At 47.2% G+C, this 19,515-nt stretch overlaps 2 long non-coding RNA genes across 2 annotated transcripts; one reads left to right on the top strand and one right to left on the bottom strand.

Annotated features, from left to right (window-relative positions):
* Nucleotides 1–1,178: 1,178 nt before the first annotated feature.
* On the bottom strand, nucleotides 1,179–4,131 carry LOC133236828 (uncharacterized). Its single transcript, XR_009733066.1, has 2 exons — nucleotides 3,990–4,131; nucleotides 1,179–3,685 (listed from the first exon to the last, which is right to left on the bottom strand). It is a non-coding gene; the product is annotated as an uncharacterized LOC133236828 (long non-coding RNA).
* Nucleotides 4,132–4,198: 67 nt separating this feature from the next.
* LOC133235971 (uncharacterized) lies at nucleotides 4,199–5,682 on the top strand. The gene is made up of 2 exons (XR_009732698.1): nucleotides 4,199–4,289; nucleotides 5,285–5,682. It is a non-coding gene; the product is annotated as an uncharacterized LOC133235971 (long non-coding RNA).
* Nucleotides 5,683–19,515: the final 13,833 nt, after the last annotated feature.

Here is a 19,515-nt window from a genome sequence, read left to right as displayed (position 1 = left end):
CAGTACTCTGTCAACAAAGATCCATCTAGTCAAGGCTATGATTTTTCCAGTAGTCATGTATGGATGTGAGAGTTAGAACATAAAGAAAGCTGAGCGCTGAAGAATTGGTGCTTTTGAAGTGTGGTGTTGGAGAAGACTCTTGAGAGTCCCTTGGACTGCAGGGAGATCCAACCAGTCCATCCTAAAGGAGATCAGTCCTGGGTTTTCATTGGAAGGACTGATGTTGAAGCTGAAACTCCAATACTTTGGCCACCTGATGCGAAGAGCTGACTCATTTGAAAAGACCCTGGTGCTAGGAAAGATTGAGGGCAGGAGGAGAAGGGGACGACAGAGGATGAGATGGTTGGCTGGCATCACTGAGTCAATGGACATGGGTTTGGGTAGACTCTGGCAGTTGGTGATGGATAGTGAGGCCTGGCATGCTGTGGTGCATGGGGTCACAAAGAGTTGGACACGACAGCGACAGAACTGAACCTTCAGTTCCAGGGTCCATCTGTTCCCATTTCTTTGCAGCTGATTCTCGGAATTGTGGAATCTCATATCTTGGATATAGTCTGGTCATCATGCAGTTAATTTCTCCACCTGATGGTCTAGTATCTGTAAGACAGCTCACAGGACGTGGCTCAGAATATTTATCTATAGCCCTTGAGAAAGAATTAAAGATCCTTGACTGTGCTTAATGACTACATTATTACTATTTAGTCTCCTTTGGCTGTTTTCCTTTGCTTCAGCGTTTCTCACTTCTCTGGTTAAACTTATTTTTTGATTAAACTTTTTCCATAGACAAAAGGCAGGCAAAGGGCATGGTGGGTGGCAGCAGGGTGGGGCGGGGGTGGGGGGAGAGGCGAGCTGAGAGGCAAGGACCATAGGGCCTGCTCCGTTTGAATCTTCCCTTTGCTTTGATGGCTCAGACGGTAAAGCGTCTGTTTGCAATGCAGGAGACCCGGGTTCGATCCCTGGGTTGGGAAGATCCCCTGGAGAAGGAAATGGCAGCCCACTCCAGTATTCTTGCCTGGAAAATCCCATGGACCGCGGAGCCTGGTAGGCTACCGTCCATGGAGTCGAAAAGAGTCGGACACGACTGAGCGACTTCGCTTTCACTTTGCTTTGATACTCCTCAATCTTGAGGAGGGACCAGTACAGAGCAAGAAAGATAATACACTTTCATAGTACCCAAATATTTAAAAATTACTAGATTTATTACAATGAGGATAATAATCAAAATGCCTCTTTGTATTATTGTCTTAGTGATTAAAGCAGATGTCCAGTGAATGTTAAATAGGCCACAAACAGGCTGTTTTGGTTAACCTGAAGTTTGTATTAAATGATGTATAGGCCAAAATGACTTCCCCATGCCTCAGTATATGAAAATTTCTTCCATCATTTCCCCTTTTAGTTGTAATTCCTTCCATAGGGAGCATTGATAATCAATGTATTTTTCCAACGTTGCCAGAGCGGCTCTCTGGCCTGCTCTGAGTCGATCCATGTCCCTCGGCGCTAGGCCTCTTTTTTGTTTATATATTTGCCCAGTTGTCCAGGGGGAAGAAACTAATCAGACATCACGAACAGGCTCAGAGTTATGTTACTAGGGGAATGTTTTATAGGCCATATGTTTTATCGTCTATCCCCAGTCGTCACACAAACAACACACATGTGCTTTAAGCAGCAAACTTAGAGCCAGCAGTGCTGCACACCATGAGTAGCTATACTTTGCAACAACTTCACTGGACAACTTTTCCATCCTGTACATTAGGGTCAAAACTAGAAACCAAACAAGTACTTTCCATTAGAAGTCTCTGTTACCAAAGTCAGATCAATATTCCAGGAGAACTTTGTTTTCTTAACAGAGAAAAAGAACAAATTCAGTCTTGCATCAGTTTACTGTTAATAACAAAATTTATATATCTAATTAAATTCAGTCTAACATTAATCCTGACAACATACAAAAATCTTTTCTCTAAGTTTCTTTTTCACAAACCTTTTATTTTTTAGATCCAAACGAATTTGTCCTGTATTTCTTCGTCAAAAAACAAAGAACTGTAGGAAAAAACTATCATTTTTCTTCAACAAAAATATCTTCTCTTCCACAACAACACATATCCTACTTGTTTTACACACAGAAATCTTCCCCTTATTATTTTTACATATCACAATTTTTACTCCTTGAAGCCTTAATGAAACTAAGTGAGTCAAATATTATACCAGCATTTTTTGATTGGCAAACTCAAGAACATACTCTATAACCCCTAAAAACATACATGCTTTTCATAGCATAATTTTTCTTCAGTAGTACAACATACAGGTTTAATAAACCAAAACATCTTTAATTTCCCTCTAGTCTTACAAGACAAAAGGAAGTAAATTTAGATTTCTTTGACTTGTAAGTGACCATATTTTTAAGGACAATTAAATAGAGCTTCTTTACAAATTAACCTCAGCAATATAATACAAAGACAAACACACGTGCTGAGACACACAAACATTCAGACAGAGATCTCATTCTTTCATCTTTTTACATTTTATGAATCAGCCATTGCAATTAAACTAATCAGTTTATGGATAATAGAATAGCCGAATTTACATACTTATTCTTGAAAGGCTTCTTTCTTTTTTCTTTTTCTTTTTTTTTTTTTTAGCTTGAAGTTTTACCCAATTATCCAAAGACCAAAGTCACAGGCAAAGTGGACTGTGTTTGTATTTCAAGGACTTGATAAGAGTTAACTTCAAGCTTTCTCCTAGGCATATTTTTGTTTTCTCAGGAGCCAGGAAAACTGTTTTATCAAGCTAGCTTTCCCTAACTGCATATACAAAAAGAATCAGTTTTTGTGACTTTCAAGAGTTTCATCTTAACCAATTTTCCCTGAAGCTTAAAAAATAATGTTGCCATTTTTTTGTTGCTCAGTCATTCAGTTGTGTCCGACTCTTTGTGACCCCACAGACTGCAGCACGCCCGGATTCCCTGTCCTTCACTATCTGCTGCTGCCATACGTTATTCAAAATAATAATAATAATAATAGTCATCTTTCTTTGTCTTAGTTATAATTTTGTAGCTAAAATTTTGCTTAATTGTGCCCTAATGAGTTGTCATTTTGCATAAGGCAGCAAGAATACCAATCACACAAATGGAATACAGTCTCACACACTGAGTGACAGATGAGTCACAAACCCTCTCCAAGGGTGACCAGTACAGAGTCCCAAAGGAACATTTCCCTGACACAAACAGTCCTCACGGGTAGTTATGTTACTGAATTCACAAGCCCATGTGCCAGGCACACAGTGAGGCCTATCAATTCTAAACATTATAATGAGCTTGGAACAGAGAAAGTCTTAATACACATCCATACAAGGAGATGGGTTGCTCATGCCCTAAGATGGGTCGCTCATGCCCTAAGAACTCCAACATTAATGAAACCTTTCAGCAAGCCCCCTTAAAAGCAAAAATTGAGGGATGGGTGTGGTTAGTTGTTGCAGACTTCTCGGGGTCAGAACGTTTGTTTCTGAGGTCTGGTAATGATGTTCCTGTAAGTCTGTACAGATGAATGTTACTCTCTGTCCTGACAAGAAAGGGCAAGGTCCCAAGGCACACCTTTCACCGTCCAAGGTCCCAGTCCTGGTTGAGAGGAAGCAGATCTCAGTTGGCAGCTCCTTCAGGTCCAGGTTTCCAAGGCCTGCTCTGCTATCATCCCTGAAGGAGCCAGGCACCCAACTCAACTGACCCTCAGTCTCCTCAGCTGCCCAAATGGGGAGGCCCGGTCCCACAAACTGTGACTCATACGGACGGCCACTGCTATTAGGTCACAGAGACAGGGGTGAGGGAGAGGTTCACCGCTGCCTCAAGGGCTGGACCAAGGCCAGTGGAGGCCTTGTGAGGCCTCTGGAGCCCTGAGGGATGGAGCCCCAGTCTGTTCCCTGGGCCCTCCACTCACCCACGGACCGAAGGCTGGGGAATCTGGAGGGTCTCCCGGAGAAGGCCTGAGTCTGCCTCTTACCTCACTCTCCACTGGGTGACCAGGACCCCACTGACCCCTGGCTGAATCGCTTCCCCAGTGGTCCCTCACTGACAGTTACCAGTAGGCAGGGCCCGCTGTGGTGCTGACCAATAGTTGAGCAGGACAACTAACACTCGTCAACAGTCGGTTGCTTCTGGGTGGAGCCGACTGAGGCGCCGACCAATGGCTGCACAAGACCTGTTGCCTAGTAACAGGGAGCAGCATAATGAGACAGCGCAATGGCCACCTGCTGAGGGCTGCAGCCATCCTGCTCTGTTAGCCAGGAGTCAGAACCAACTGGTAAAAATGCCTAAATAGCAGTCCGTGCTCACAAATGATCCTCAACATCAGACACACATCAGAACCAACTGGCAGGAATGCCCACATAGCACTAACACCCACACATGGGAAGGTCGCTGTGTGCACACCAGTGCTCAGTGGACTTACCCACTCGTGGAGCTTGTCAGCTCCTCCTAGATGCAAGTTTCCATTCCGCCAATGAAAAGCACAAGTTGGCAGCCAGTGCCAAGAAGGGGAGAAACAGAGAGGATTCTCAAAACAAATGGTTTTGATAGCTGCTAGGAACACGTCCCATATCCCCTACTAGGGGCTAGCTAACCACAAGCAGGCTCATACACTGTCATGGCCATAGATCTCCCCTAGAAAACCCAGGTAAGCCAGGTGCCGTGAAAGCACAGGAGCCAGCAGCAGGCAGCCCCGTCCTGGGGGCCAAAATCTGTTACAAAAGACCGAGTGTGGGGTCTGGTTGCTCGCCCGTCAAAAGCCAATAAACAGGCCAGGTGATTCCGCTCCTGCACTTCCTGCTGCTGTTACATGGGCCACACATGAGCCCCATATCTGGTCATTCACCCTGTCATTCAACCTGTGATTCCACTCCTGCACTTCCTGCTGCTGTGATGTGGGCCGCACATGAGCCCCGTATCTGGTCGTTCACCCTGTGATTCCACTCCTGCACTTCCTGCTGCTGTGACGTGAGCCACACATGAGCCTCGTATCTGGTCATTCACCCTGTGATTCCACTCCTGCACTTCCTGCTGCTGTGACGTGGGCCGCACATGAGCCAGTTCACCTGCTTTAATGTGCACACATGGGAAGGAGGTCACTCTCAGTACACGGAAACTAGATATTTAATGGTAATTATACCAGAGGTTCCAAATGTCATCTCGGGCACTGAAATAATTGATTTTTTTTTTCTTCAGAAAGTGGCTCTGGGGCCAAGAGTACCTACTCCACTTTCCCTGACTTTCCTTGATTCTTCATATTTTTTTTAACAGAAAATAAATTTAAGAAGGAGCAGCTACAGTGCAGAACAGTGAAGCAACACCAAAGGACAATGTAACCCCCCAGTGTCGCAGGATTTTGGCATCTCCCCTTGGATGACCGTCACCACTGTCCTCTCTCAGTCAGACAGGCACTGGGGGCTCTTCTTTCAATAACCCAATTCCTCCTGAGTATCAAAGGTCCCCTCACCTGTTTGCACGAACGTTGCAAGTGCTCTGCCAGGTTAATAAGGAATTGTTCACAGAGGGCTGTCTACCTATGGCTCAGCAGCATCTCTAGCAGAAATATGGACCCTGCATGACTCATATCTGGATCTCCATCTCAGGCCCATCAACTCAGACTCTTCCATCTAGAATAAATTCTAAAAATAAAAATTGTTCCCATGACATCATCTCCTCAGTAAACTTCTGTGCTTGTCCAAAGGCCTTCTCTCATATTTAGTTATTAAGACACCCTCTTCATTTTTTTCTGAAAGATAATGATAAAGGAAATGTTGACATGTTAAGATATGGAAAAGTCATTTTGACTTATACATGGAGTGAACTTGACTTTAATGCAACTACTATGTGTGCCTTATAGGCCTATGAGCAAACCATGCTTTCACCCAGCAGTCTTAATTTTACCTCAGTGCTAAAATGGATGTTTTGCTCAACAAAGAACATGCAATTGATCTAAACAGGGAGCCCAACTCTTTCCCTAAGTAAGTGTTTTGCAGGTTTAACTTATAAAATGGACACGCTCTCTCTGCTCATCTTTCTCTCGGCATCTAAGAAAAGTATCTGGGTAAAGAGTGGATCTTTGGAGGGTAGACTTACAAATGGATCTCTAAGGGCAGTGCTTTTCCATGAATCAGTACATTTACCCCTGCTGTTCTAACAGAACCTAGAAATGGGACTTTCCAAGTCTGCAATGATCTTCTAACTTTTTGGTTCCAAGATATCTATCTGTTCTTCTGGGGAAAATCCTTTGGCTACAAAATTCTAACATAGGAGATGAAGTACTGCCTGACTCAGGTCTTGGAATTTTCCTGTCCAGGTACACACAATTCTCCTTGTTTAAAGATGAAATTAATTTATACTTTTTAAAATTTATGAAGGAGATAATAAGTGAAAATTTTAAACTAACAAAAGTAACTGAATTAATGTCCACTCTGAGTTCTCTGTGTGTGCTAAGGCTGAAGCTCCCACTGAAGGTTATCCCACCATGATAACAGGGCCAGGGTGTATTTTCACATGACTTTCCTGGTGGTTTAAGAAAAAAAACTTCTGGCTGGAGGATCTACCTCATTGATTGCAGACATAGGGTGTCTCTTCCTGCATTCTCTGTGCATATAAATGTGAGAGGGGCATCTAAAGGCTCTTCTCCATTCATGACTTTTCACATGATGACTAAGGTCATGTCTTCATCTAATGCTTTTGTACATAGATGACACTCATGTGGTTTCTCTCCAGTGTGAATGAGTCCATGACTTTGAAGGAATGAAGATTCACTGAAAGCTCTTCCATGGTCATTCCAGATAAAGGTCTTCTCTCCTGTGTGGGGGCTTATAGGTGGGAATAAAAGTTGGCCTCTGATGAAGGATCTCACACATTCATTACATTTTCAGGATTTCTCTACAGTGTGATTTTTGGTGTATACACAGCCAAGTCTCCAGCTGAGTTATTTCCCTCCTTCACAACATTTGTAGGGGTCTCTCTAGGGCAAGTTCTCTCATATTGTCTAAGTTTAGAGCATCGACTGAAGCTTTCCCATGTTAACAGTTGAACTCTATAGTAGAATTCACCTTCTGTTAGTTAAAATATGAATAAAGAATGGCCAAAGGCTCTTCCAACTTGGCGACAAGTATAGGGTTTTTCTCTTATCTGAATTTTTGGTGCACATAAAAGCAAGTGCTCTCCTTGAATTCTTTCCCACATTCATAACATTTATTGGGGTTCTCTTCTGCATGAGTTAATACATGTGGAGTCGACGTTGTTATATGTGAAAGCGCCCTCATATGCGTTCCATTCATGCCTCTTTTCCAATATGAAGCCTCTGCTAACCTGCACGGAGAGGAGAGGCCGTGAGAGACTGCCCGCGTACATCCAGGTACTGTTTCTCTGCGCACTGACAGCGGTCCGCTCTCTCTGTGATGGTCTCCTTTGGAAACTCTCCATGTTTGTTTTGTTTTCATGTGGTGTTACTTTGCTGAATGCATAAGCATTTTCTCTTTTGTGGTCTCTCACATGCTTAATGTTCTAAATGAGTTTTAAGTCTTCTTTAGTTTTCAAGCATTATGTATACAAGCTATGCTGAGGCAATTACCCTTCTCTTAAAGCTGAAGTTACAATTTGACTTCAGGACAATATTATCCCCAACCTTACACTGTTCAAAACTTTCTACTGGATGGCATTTATGCTCATGCCTATTTTTTCTTCTGAAGATTGTGCTGAATTCCTAACTCATCCCATTACCAGGTCACTAATGTGATGAGCAGATTTCATCCTCAAGAAACTTACCATTGACCTGTAGATAAATGGGCCCTTCCTGAAGGTATCCTGTGTGGGTATCCTTCCATGCTTTCTAGGTCTACCTTCCATGCCTGAAAAAAGAGGGAAAAGAAATAAGTAGAGTGACTTAGGGGAAGGAAAATTTTGGAAATGTTTGCAAAGCTAAGGTACATATGTGTCAAGTATTGGCTTTTAACACAGAAATGGGAGAATGTAATAGTTATTAGATATACAATATGAAACATTGATGGAACATACAATATGGAAATATTGATGTAGAATATTTTTAAGGGTAAAATGAACAAAAAATAAAATGAGGGTTTAATGTCAAGGAAAGTCAATAAAGGTGAGAGCCTGAAACAAACATGGCTACTTGAATGTTTAGCTCCAATAATAATAGAAACAACTCTCTCTGAAGCCAAAGAATATACACTAAGAAGAATCAAAATCAGTGTGTTCAGAGAATTAGGACACTATCCAAGGGCTATTTCTGCACTGGCCTGCCAAGATGTCAGAGCTTTCAGACCTTTTCCTGAAGAGACTCTGTAGCTGATGTGACTGGTCCTGTTTGCTCCCTGAGCAGTCTCCTCTCCACACAGAACCCAGGAGCCTGGATCCACCTGGACCTGGGACTCTGAGAGTCCTTTCTGCCCTCCACCTCTCTTCTCCTGGTCCAGCCAGGAAATCACATCTATGTAGAGTCAAAAACCCTCTGTGGAAAAATGTACATGGATGTGCGGTTCTGTGTTATCTGTGTGTGGTCTTCAAGTTCCCATCAGGAGGAGACGCAAGGTGAACAGTAAAGAGCAGCTCAGGAAAAGACGTCTTGAGCCCTGGGACACACTGCCAGCCCCTTCCCAGAGCAGGGAGGACACTGACGCTGGGCTCAGAAGTCCAGGAACTGTCTACTCATGCTCAAACCCAGGCCCAAGGTGGCTGACAGAATCTCCTTTTCCCCTTTCCTGTGACCACTGTGAATCACCTGTTCTATAGTAGACTGAACTTTATTTTAAAAAAATATCCAGTAACATAACTCAGTCCCAACTCCAAGAATTGTATTTTAAAGGGATAATGTCTTCTCTATTTAACTTTGTACGGTTGAATTCCACCATGGTTTTCACAGCAGAAAGTTTCTATCCATTTAATGCCCCCATGAAATGAGTGCCCAGCACTGCTCTGAGTGTTCTATATGGAGCAATAAGAAAGACATACGATTGTTTTCAGAAAGCCTACAATCGCTTGACATGCTCAAGATGAAATAACCAAATGAACAGAATCTCTTCCTCCATGTCCTAAGTGCTGTAGGAGAGTGTGTGTGTCTGGGTAGAGGGGAGTGAGCTCTGGGGAAGCTCTTCTAGGTGATTCTCTAGTAAGTAAATAAATGCTGACAGTCTCACCCACAGCGAACAGGTGAGCAGATGACCGCTGTTCTCTAGCATCGCATCCTTAGGCAGCTTCCTCTGGGAGGGGCCTGGCAGGGCCATCCTTGTCGGATAAAGTTCACAGTCACACTTTAAAGGTCACTGATTCCTAAAAGCATGCTGGGCATTCTGGTCCAGGTCACTCCATGCCCCAAATGTCCAGAGCTGATGGTTGAGGATGACAGTGCTAGGAAAGGGCGGCCGTGTGTGTCAAAATCGCAAGCCTGCTGAATTGAAGTCTGATATTCCTTTGGGCTGACTTGGCATTTGCCTTTCAGATTTATCAGAGATGTGCACACTCTGAATACACAATGACTTTCATGAATGAAGCAACATCACATGAGGGGTGGGGTGAAATAACATGGACATTCTCCAACAACAGATCATAAATTCCTACTTACTGACTGATGATTATAAAATTTTTTACTTGTGAGTTTATAAATATATTCTGCTCCACATAAACATTAATTAAATCTACAGACTAAATACAAGGTAAGCAAGAGCCATGTTCTGCCCTTTACCAGCTTTGACGATGGACAAATTATGTCCCCTTTTGAACCTCACAATTTTCATGTGTGAGTAAAGTTCATTACTTCCTGAGAGAGTAGAGTGATTGAAAGATCTAATAGGTAAGTGCTTAGAACAGAAAAAAAAAAACCTCAAATAAAAGCTACATATTATATGTTACTTACTAGTTATCCAGGAATGTTGTCATTAAAAAGTGAGGTCTTGATGCAATATCCACAACTCTGCACTAGTGAAGGTTTTACTAAACGTGGGGTCAGGGGGTGGTGCCTGTATCATCTCCACTGTGACCAGGCGTCCTCATCAGACGTGAGGAGAAAGTGCGCACCATGTGTCCAGGAGCCAGAGTTCTGTTGTCCCCTTAGTTGGCACCTGCTGTGGGAGAGAACGTCCTTCCATTGGGAAAACTGCTCAAGGCTCATGGAGAGAAGGCTGCACCCATTGGGGTGGGGCCGGCAGCCCCTGTGGGGAACGATCTGTGGCGGGGAGTGGGGGGGGGGGTACTGAGTGAATGGCTGGGGTGGGGACACCCAGGACGAAGAAGGAGGCCCTGGGGGGAATGATCGGGGGGACTGAGTGAATGGCTTGGGGGTGGGGGGGGGGGTTGTGGCGGGCACCCAGGATGAGGAAGGAGGCCTGAGCCCAGGTCTGTAGGGTCCAGGTTGCCTCCCACCCCACTTGGTGCTGGGTGCAGGAGGAGCACAGACATTGAGGGGCTGGGATGCCAGTTGCCAATCTGGAGGCTGTAGTTGGAGAGGGCAGAAAAGTAGGAGGTGTGGCCCATCTTTATTTCTAGAGACGTTCACTTTTCTGACTCCAGAGACTAGGTTACAAGGAAGACTTGATTTTTGTGTTTTTTTAAAATTGGTTAAGCAATTTTAATTCCTTTGTCTTTCCATCCAAATTTATTTAAATGATAATGTTCTATTTTTTGAAAAATAACACCATTGGGAGTTCTACAACTTGTTATTTTCGTTGAATAGTTCATTCCCAACTCCCTTCCAAGTACCTGCAGATTTATCTCATTTAAAAAACATTAATAACCAAAACGCAAATTGCCGATTGTCTTGAGTGGTTGTACTAGAATTTACTACCTACTTCCTCTTAATGGCTATAATTTCAAATGCTCTCCTTCTATATTAAGTAACGCTGATCTCAATTTTTTTTATTATACATGAATTTGCACACGTGTTCCCCAGATACCCGTTTGTTATCATGGGTCTTTGCGAAATATGTAAAAATCAGTTTGTAGTCAATTTCATGGTTCATTTCTTTGATGAGTTCTAGACTTAAAAAGTACTTTACAAGGCCTCCATTCTGAAATCACAGTATGAATGATACATAAAGATTTCTCCGATTACTTTCATGGTTGCAGTTTTACAGTCCATGCAGTTCAAGTCCGCCTTGTTGCCCCCTCCGCGTCGGGAGTCGCGCGAGGGAGCCCGTCTCCGCGGAAGCGCCCCAGGGAGCTCTTTTCCGCTCCTCGTCCTCCCCTCCCGCTCCAGGGTCCCGGCGCGTCCCCGCGGCGAGCTGTGCGGAGCCGGGAGCCGCTCCAGGGCAGACGGCCCAGGAAGAGCTAGGGCGTTTGCCGGCGCGGCTGTGTCCTCCGCGGCAGGCCGGTGACAGGGATCCGCCCTGGGGCTGTTCCAGCCGGCTGTCCGGAGCCGCCAGACTACCGCTTTGAAATTGTTCGTTCCCTCTGGTGGCGCTCGTGGTAAAGACCCTGCCTGCCAGTGAGTTCGATCCCTGGGTTGGGCAGATCCCCGGGAGGAGGGCACAGCAACCCGCTCCAGGATTCTTGACTGGGAAATCCCACGGACAGGGGAGCCTGGTTGGCTACATAGTCCGTGTGGTCGCAGAGTCTGACACGTCTGAGCACTCAAGCATCACACTTCCCTTTGGAGCGTCTGCGACCTCTGTAAGGGCTGTGACTTGGCAGCCAGGCGCGAAGAAGCGTTCCAGGAGCCGGCAACACTGGCGGCGAAAGTCCCGGCATTGCTGAGGCCTAGGTGTTTCCTGCTATCGCTGAAGATTGTGCTTGCAGGGCTGTTTAGGATGGTGACCGTTGAGGCGCCCTGAAGTTCCCGGTTGCTTGACTGGGTTGATCAGCACTCCTGGGTGCTCTTCTGCTCGCAGACCTGCCTGTGGTTGTACGATGTGATGGCGCCTGAGACTGTCCAGTGTGTTCCATTTACAAGCGGCCTGGAGATGGAACAACTGCGCCGGGTGTCCGCGTCTCTGACCCGTGGATCCAGTTAACCCTAATCCCCAATCTCTGACATCTTTCCCGGGGGAGGGACGGGCCCGAATGCGCAACTAGGACTCGGAAATCGAGCCCGAACCTCCACGTTCTCCATCCTGTGGGACCGCGATGACCCTGCCCACGGGCGGCTCAGGGTGCGTTCTTCGTCCTTGGGGCCTAGGGCCGCCCCGGCGCGGCTGTTCAAAGGCGGCCACGTTCGCTTCTCAGGTCCGGCGGGAACAGGGCTCCGGACGGTGCCGCCGCGGACCCCTCCGCAGGTCGTGTTGACCCTGACTTGGGAAACACCACAAGTCTCTTCCCTGTGGTGGCCACGGGGACCCCGCAGGTTGGCGGGGGGCACGCACGTCCCGTCCGCCAATCCCGCTGGGGGGTCGGAAGCGCCTAACGGATGTTGGGAGACAGGGACCTGCCTCCGCCACACAGTGACGGTCAAGAGAACCCCAACTGAACTCCTGGCGGGGCCGATCGTCAGAGGCTTCTCCAGAATCTGGCCTCCGTGCGCGGGGACACTGAGTGCTCTGGGACGGGCAACGCGATGCCTAATGGCCGTGCTTGAAGCTGGGTGCTCGCGCGGACCTTTGCCCGTGTGCGACCCAGGTCCCCCAGGTGAGGTGCGCAAACAGTGGTGCGTCATGTGGTGCCCGTTGCGCGAGGTCGATCAGAAGGCCGCACGGTGGTGTTTAGCATAATAAAAATGAGTGAATAGTTTTCATTAAGTCACTAGAACAATATAACCAAATTCTAAAATTCACAATAGTGAAAATCGCCTTTGTTCCCACTGTGATCACTTTGCAGTTAATTTTTAAAACGTTGAATACAGTTTCTTTGTCCACACTATTTGAAGATCATGAAAGACGTGTTCCACGATTCAGAATTCTCTAAATCCTTCCTGGGAGCTGCTGATCCTCTCCCTCCAAACAGGCCCACGCCTTATAGCAACCAACCCAGGAAGCCAAATCCCACCCTCTACAGCAATACGCCCCAAGATCAGTGCCTCACACCATCCTCCTTTCCAGCCTTTCCCTTTACAGTGGAAATGTAATGCCAAATCTGTTCCCCCAAGCAATCACGTGGGAACACGTCTCTGTCAACCTGCCTCCAGCTCATCACAATTTCAAGCCTGGAAAGCCTGCCTGTTGTTTCACCAGAAATCGTCCCCACTCCCACGCGTGCCCAGTGTTTCAGCCTCAGGTGAGTAGTGGTGGCTGACTCCTCTGCTATACGGACAAGTTCTGGATAAACTTGCTTGTTCCTATTCGGAAGCTTTGTGGGTGCCTCAGTGGCAAAGAATTCACCTGTCAATGTGGATGTGAGGTCAATCCCTGGGTTGGGAAGAGTGCCGGGGGAAGAAAACGGCAACGGAATCCAGTATGCTTGCCTGGAGAATTCTGTGGACAGAGGAGCCTGGAGGTTTACAGTTCATAGATTGCAGAGTCTAACATGACTGAACATGCACGCACATTCTCCTTTGAGGAGGAGGTCTTTGCTCATGTCTGCAGAAATTATTAGCGTGAGAACCAAATTTAGGATGTCATGCTTTCATGTTCTTTCTTAAAAATTGCATGCTAATGTTTGAAGAGAAAATGTACATCATAAAATTCACCCTTTCAGAAGCTTACAATGGAATGATTCAGTTTACACAGAAATTTGCTCAACTGTCATCACAATAAATTCAGAACATTTCATTACCTCAGAAAGAAATCAAAAACTCACTAAACAGCCACTTCCCCTTTCCCTAGCCCTCAACAATCACCTGGGTGCTGTTTACCGGTGGGCTTGCCTGTTCTGTGTATTTCAGATAATTGGAGTTGCACAAGTGGACATTTCTGGCTGGCTTCTCACACTTAGTGTCAGGCTTTTGAGGCTCACCCGTGTTTTAGCCAAGGGTTGGTTCCTCTCTTTTGCTTAAGAATTGCCCATTCTACGTGCATTAAGAAGCTTAGAGACACAATCTTTTTTACTGTGAACAATACACAGAATATAACAATTGCCATCATTTTATACATTCCAGTCCAGGGCATTGCATCTTGCTATCCTGCAGATCCTCAACTCGCCCCACCACCCCGGAGCTACCATCAAGCTCAATGGACAGAAGCTCAGCCCTGCTGCCTCTCAAAACCCCACATGACCGATGGATGTCTCCTGATGGCGGCTAAAGAAAAGGGGTCCTGTGCAGGAGGAGTTGAGGTTAGTGTGACAAACGAGAGGGCAGAAGAGAAAGGTGGCAAGATCCTGACCCTCCAGAATTTGAAGTCTCCCAACCAAGTACTGACCAGGCTCCTCAGGGAGGTGTGGCCACTGATGCCCCCAGGCTGGGCACCCCGCCAGCCAGGCTCCAGTCCCCAGTGTGCTCTGAGCCCTGGGCTTCACAGGTTCCTGTGTGTGGGCTGCTCCTGACATGCCCTTCAGCCCTCTTCGGGCCATGCCCCTCAAGCTGGGACTTTAGCACATGGGAGCTTGTGTTGCTGACTTAAAATTCATAATGTTGAGAGTGGTGAGTTGTCTTATTTCGGGCAGAATGATGGCCTGGGGGACAGAGTCTCAGATGGCATTGAGAAACTGCTGCAGAGGTAGGGGAAGTTCTGTAAATGTGACTTTGGTGGAGATGTAATCAAGCCCGTAGATTTTCCCAGAAAGTTTGTCTCATGCAGATGACTGTTTCGTCAAAGAGCAGAAGTTACCATGAAGGATTTTAGTGCTTTTCTAAATATGAGGAGATACAAGGCTGGGCTCATAAAATCATCTTCTGAAAATGTCTATCTGAAGCCTTGTCGTGCCAGTTTTTCCCACAGCACATGTGACTCCTTTACGCTCTCCACCCTGAGCTCCTCTAGGGGTGCTGAAAGGCAGCAACTGCAGCAGCTCTTTAATCCTGCAGAGGTAGAGGGCAACTGCTCATGTAGTGGCACGCTCAGGGAATGTGGCCCGTGGCGTTACACCGGGGCCCACTGGAGGTGCCCGAGGTCCAGTTCTCTGTATTTTGGTGCCACCCTGACAGTGTCCACCTTCCCTACTCGCTCCCATGTTCCTCCATAAGACATTCACCTCTATGTTGCAGGCTGGGGGTTTAGGGACAGCAAGAGCTCTAGCCTCACACAGTCATCAGGAACTCAGCCAAGCCTGACCTATGGAAGGTTGTCTGGCAGAGAAAAGCAGATTTACTTGGCATTAGGAACAGAAAATCCAAGGGGAAGAGTGACTTGTCCTAGGTCACACAGAGAGCTTAGAATTGAGGTCTACTGCTGCTAGGTCGCTTCAGTCGTGTCCGACCCCATAGACATCAGCCCACCAGGCTCCCGCATCCCTGGGATTCTCCAGGCAAGAACACTGGAGTGGGTTGCCATTTCCTTCAATGCATGAAAGTGAAAAGTGAAAAGTTGCTCAGTCATGTCCGACTCCTAGCGACCCCATGGACTGCAGCCTACCAGGCTCTTCCATCCATGGGATTTTCCAGGCAAGAGTACTGGAATGGGATGCCATTGACTTCTCTGAGAATTGAGGTCTGGTGGCCTCTAAATCTGTCTCCAAAAGACATACCATCCAAGGAGAGACCTTGAATTACAGCTGTAGTCAGCTAATTATGAGGCATGTTGGTTAAGTCCAAAGAGGGAGCAAGTGTGTCCTGGTGGCAGAGGGTGAAGACTGTGCCCATCTGTTTGTTTTCCTACTTCCTGCTGCCCAGGGGCCCAGACATCTTATGTCCCAGAATGTCTTATTTTGGCTCGGGTATCTGGAAGGAGTCCTGCCATTTGTTTCTCAAGGAGATACAGTCATGAAATTTCTTTATTCAATTGAAAATAAAAATTCTGCTAACTACTAAAGTGTCAGATGAGGTGAGGGTGAGACACGGCCCCTCAGCTCCTGGTCCCAGAAAGAGGGAAGAGAAGAAAGAGACCTTTGATGAACTCACACGTGGTGTGTTTCTTTTACTACTCATTCAGGCATCATCACAGTTTGAGTTCCTTCATAGTCTGGTCCAGTGTCCTCACAGATCTCACAGGCTGGAGAGGTAATCAAGCATGATCAGAGCCCTGGGGAGTTTCAGATGAGCCCAGATGCACCAAGAAGAAGGGGTGGCCATTAGCAAGTCTTCATGGAGTGGGCACCTTCTGAACTGGGCCTCTAAGGGTGAGTTAGTTATCTAGCCGAAGACTGGCACTGGGTGCAAAGACAAAACACAAGGTGAGTGAATGAACGGGGCATCCCTCAACACAGGACGCAGCCCACCAAGACGGTAGCCTGAGATCACAGGCCCCCCTGGGGAACTGGGGGAAGGGGCTGCAGTGTGCTGCCTGCCTCAACCCCCATGTGAACTTTGCTGCCACACTGACCTGTCTCTACCTGCTCAGGGAGACCTTTCTGCTCTCTGCTCTGGCATAGCTCCTCTTCATGGGCAATGACCACACATGGTGTTCTGTGTGCGATTGCCCTCCACTTGAGGGGAGTGGCTTGGTGCAGAGGTGAAGGACAGTGTGCAGTCTGAGGCTGGAGACAACGGTGGGGAGTTCTGCAGTGGTGGGATCACGGTGGGAGGTGCTTGGGTGCGACGAGGCAGACGCCACTCCTGGGACTTGAGGGCAGGGCACTTAGTGGCTACCCTTAAAGGATGGACTCGTTTGGGGCCACATTGCCTTTGAGCAGTTTGGTGGATCTTTGGTTAGAAACATTTGGAAGGAATTACAGAGGATGAAGATATGAGAGTATTTGGACCAAAATTCACGACCCAGGTGAGGGCGGGAGAAAGTGGCCTCAGGACATGGTGGAAATTCATGACCAAGGTCATCAAGGGGGAGATTTTCATGTCCATTCCACAGCCTCCTGGTTACTCCCACAGTGCCAGGCCCAGAGAGACCACTCAATAAACAGGTGCTCACTTGATCCAAAATCACTGAAGCTTTCACTTTGATTCATCACAATATAATATGCTGAATTCCAGAGATTGGTGCCCAGGTTTATATTAATGAGCTAGAAAAGAGAAAGGAAAATAGACTCAAGAAAAATCAAAGAATCCACACTATTAAAACTCTGAACATGCTTTCCACTGTGGCCTCAGGGTCTTGGCACTTGCTGCAGTCCCAGCTCAGAACACTCTGCCATCCCCATTGATTACTCTCTAAACACACTCTGAAATTTACCTAAACTTCCTGATTTTATTTTTCTCCAAGATACATATTACCATTGGACTTTGTGTACATTTTATTTTTTCTGTCTCTGAGCCTGTCAGTTTCATGTAAGAATTGGGGTCTGCAGCATCCTGCTTGACATACAGCTGAGCCCATGTCTGGAATGGGCCAGAAACAAAGTGGGGCCCATGCTCTGGGGAGGGAACCCTGAGTGTGTAGTGGACAGCAGGTGTCATGAAGCACTGTTCCAGGCTGTGAGTGAAGAGGTTGGAGGGAAACCTGATGAAGGTCTTAACTCTTTTGTTTTGCATCTGTCTTATGTAATCAGGATTGAACATCAGGCCCAGAGAAGGCGGCTGCTCTGACCTGGGGACAGCTGTACACACAGTAACCCGCAGCTCCGGTGCTGAGATCAAGAAGGATGGATGCCAGGTCCAGGCTCTCACCGGGAGCTCTCCTCCTCCACCATCCCCTCATTTCTCTCTGAGAAACCTACACTCAGGACTGGTGAGTCCTGCCCAAGGCCACAGAAGCCGAGCCCAGGACCAACGACACTTCTGAAGGTAACTCAGCCCTTTGTAACCATTGCCAAAACCCCCAATCATCACTAATAAGCTTCCTGACTCCCAATTAGGCAAAGATGCCCACTCCAGTAAACACCCCATAGCACCCTAATCAATCACCTGATGCCAGCCCTACAGCAGGAATTTTTTTTCTTGAGCTATAAAAATTGGTTATTAAACCCACAAAAACTGCCAAATCTCCCTGGTCTACAGGAGGTCAGCCCACTGTGCTGGCAATGCCCACATTTATCTCTTTGTTTGTAATCAACCCACTGCCTTCTGAAATGCTGTGCCTGGAGATTCCGTTCCAGCCCACACTCAGACTGCCTCAACAAGGATGCCAACCAATCCCTCCATTTGGTGGGGCAGGTTCTGAGCGGTCCGTAATTCCAGCTCAGAAAAGACTTGGCCTGTGCTTTGCAACTTAGAAACCCCTGCCCTCCACACTGGACCCACTTGAGTCTCACCTGCCCTGCAGCCACCCCACTTCCAGAGGTATTTGCAGTCTTTGTTCAGTGGGTGAGAACCCAGAGGGCAGGCACTGAGGCTCTTCAAGCTGCCAAGATCCCCCTACACCTCCGTGAGGAGTCCCGAGCCTCTGAGGGGATGGGGCCCCCTCCGTGGATCTCCCTGGGGCTGTGACAGAACCTCCTTCCTCCTGGACCGACACAAGGATGACTTGTCCATATCCATAAAGGGTCAGGTAGGAGTGCAGAGCGGCCCTGAGGGCCCAACGCCCTGGGATCCTGGGGGTGGAAGCGGCGAGGGAAGGGGCCAGCAGGGTGGCTCACCCGGCGTGGGGGCCGGGACGCCAGGCTGCTTCCAAGTGTTGGCCGCACCAGCCACAGACGCTGATGGGGACAAAGTGCTCCGTTTCTATGCGAGCCAGTCACTCAGCGAGTGCTCTCAGAACCAGCGTTTATGGTAAAACACCTGTGCTGATTGGCAACTGGAGAAGGGATGACTGTGACCTGGGAAACTCTCCCCTAACCTTCAGGAAACACTCTGACAGGGTCTCTGAAGATGCAAAAAAAAAAAAAAAAGTCTGCTTTGGTTAAGAAGACATGGGAGGAATTGAACATTGGCTGCAAAAGTACATTTTTGAAGAAGTAGAAAACAGCATTATTTCTAAATTAAAAGCCTATGTTTAGAACAAGATTACTTAGATGACTAATTGTATAATGCAGGCATTGGTGAAAATAAAAGCTATGTTATAAGCTGTTTTAACATCAATTTGTATTTTCCTAAATTCCACGTTAGTCTAAAGTTGGGTGTCACTGTTTGGGAGGTGCTAGTTCTGCGCCAGTGTGCTTCAGTCTTTAGGAGAAGTGATAACATCTGTTTACACCTGTGTGCGGCGTGGGGCACAGGTGTCTGGGGCCCCTGGGCTGTGGAGACAGAAGGAAGAGGGTTGGCCAGGGAGGGTGGGTCCTGCCCTCGGGCTTCTGCTTTGCCCACTCAGGGTCCCCTGGTTCACTTTTGACCTACTAATGGGGGAGACAGACAAGAGGAGCCGTAGGGGGAGCTGTAGTCCGCGCCTTCCATGTACTCTCCATTTACGTCTTGGGCATGGAGCACTCTCGAAGCTCTTCAAAGGTCTAGGGTCTTCTGATGTCTCTGGTCTTCACTAGTCTTCTTGCCAATGTGTCAGTGTGTGCATACATGCTGTCGCTTCAGTCAGGTCTGACTGCGATGCTATGTACTATAGTCTGCCATGCTCCTGTGTCCACGGGGTTCTCCGGGCAAGAATACTGCAGTGGGAGCCACTCCCCTCTCCAGGACATCTCCACCTGGGGATCGAGCCTGGGTCTCCTGCACTGCAGGCAGACTCAGACTCTTT

The sequence above is a fragment of the Bos javanicus genome, chromosome 23, assembly GCF_032452875.1.
Source record: "Bos javanicus breed banteng chromosome 23, ARS-OSU_banteng_1.0, whole genome shotgun sequence".
NCBI lineage: Eukaryota > Metazoa > Chordata > Mammalia > Artiodactyla > Bovidae > Bos > Bos javanicus.
This window is presented reverse-complemented; position numbering and strand designations above follow the sequence as displayed.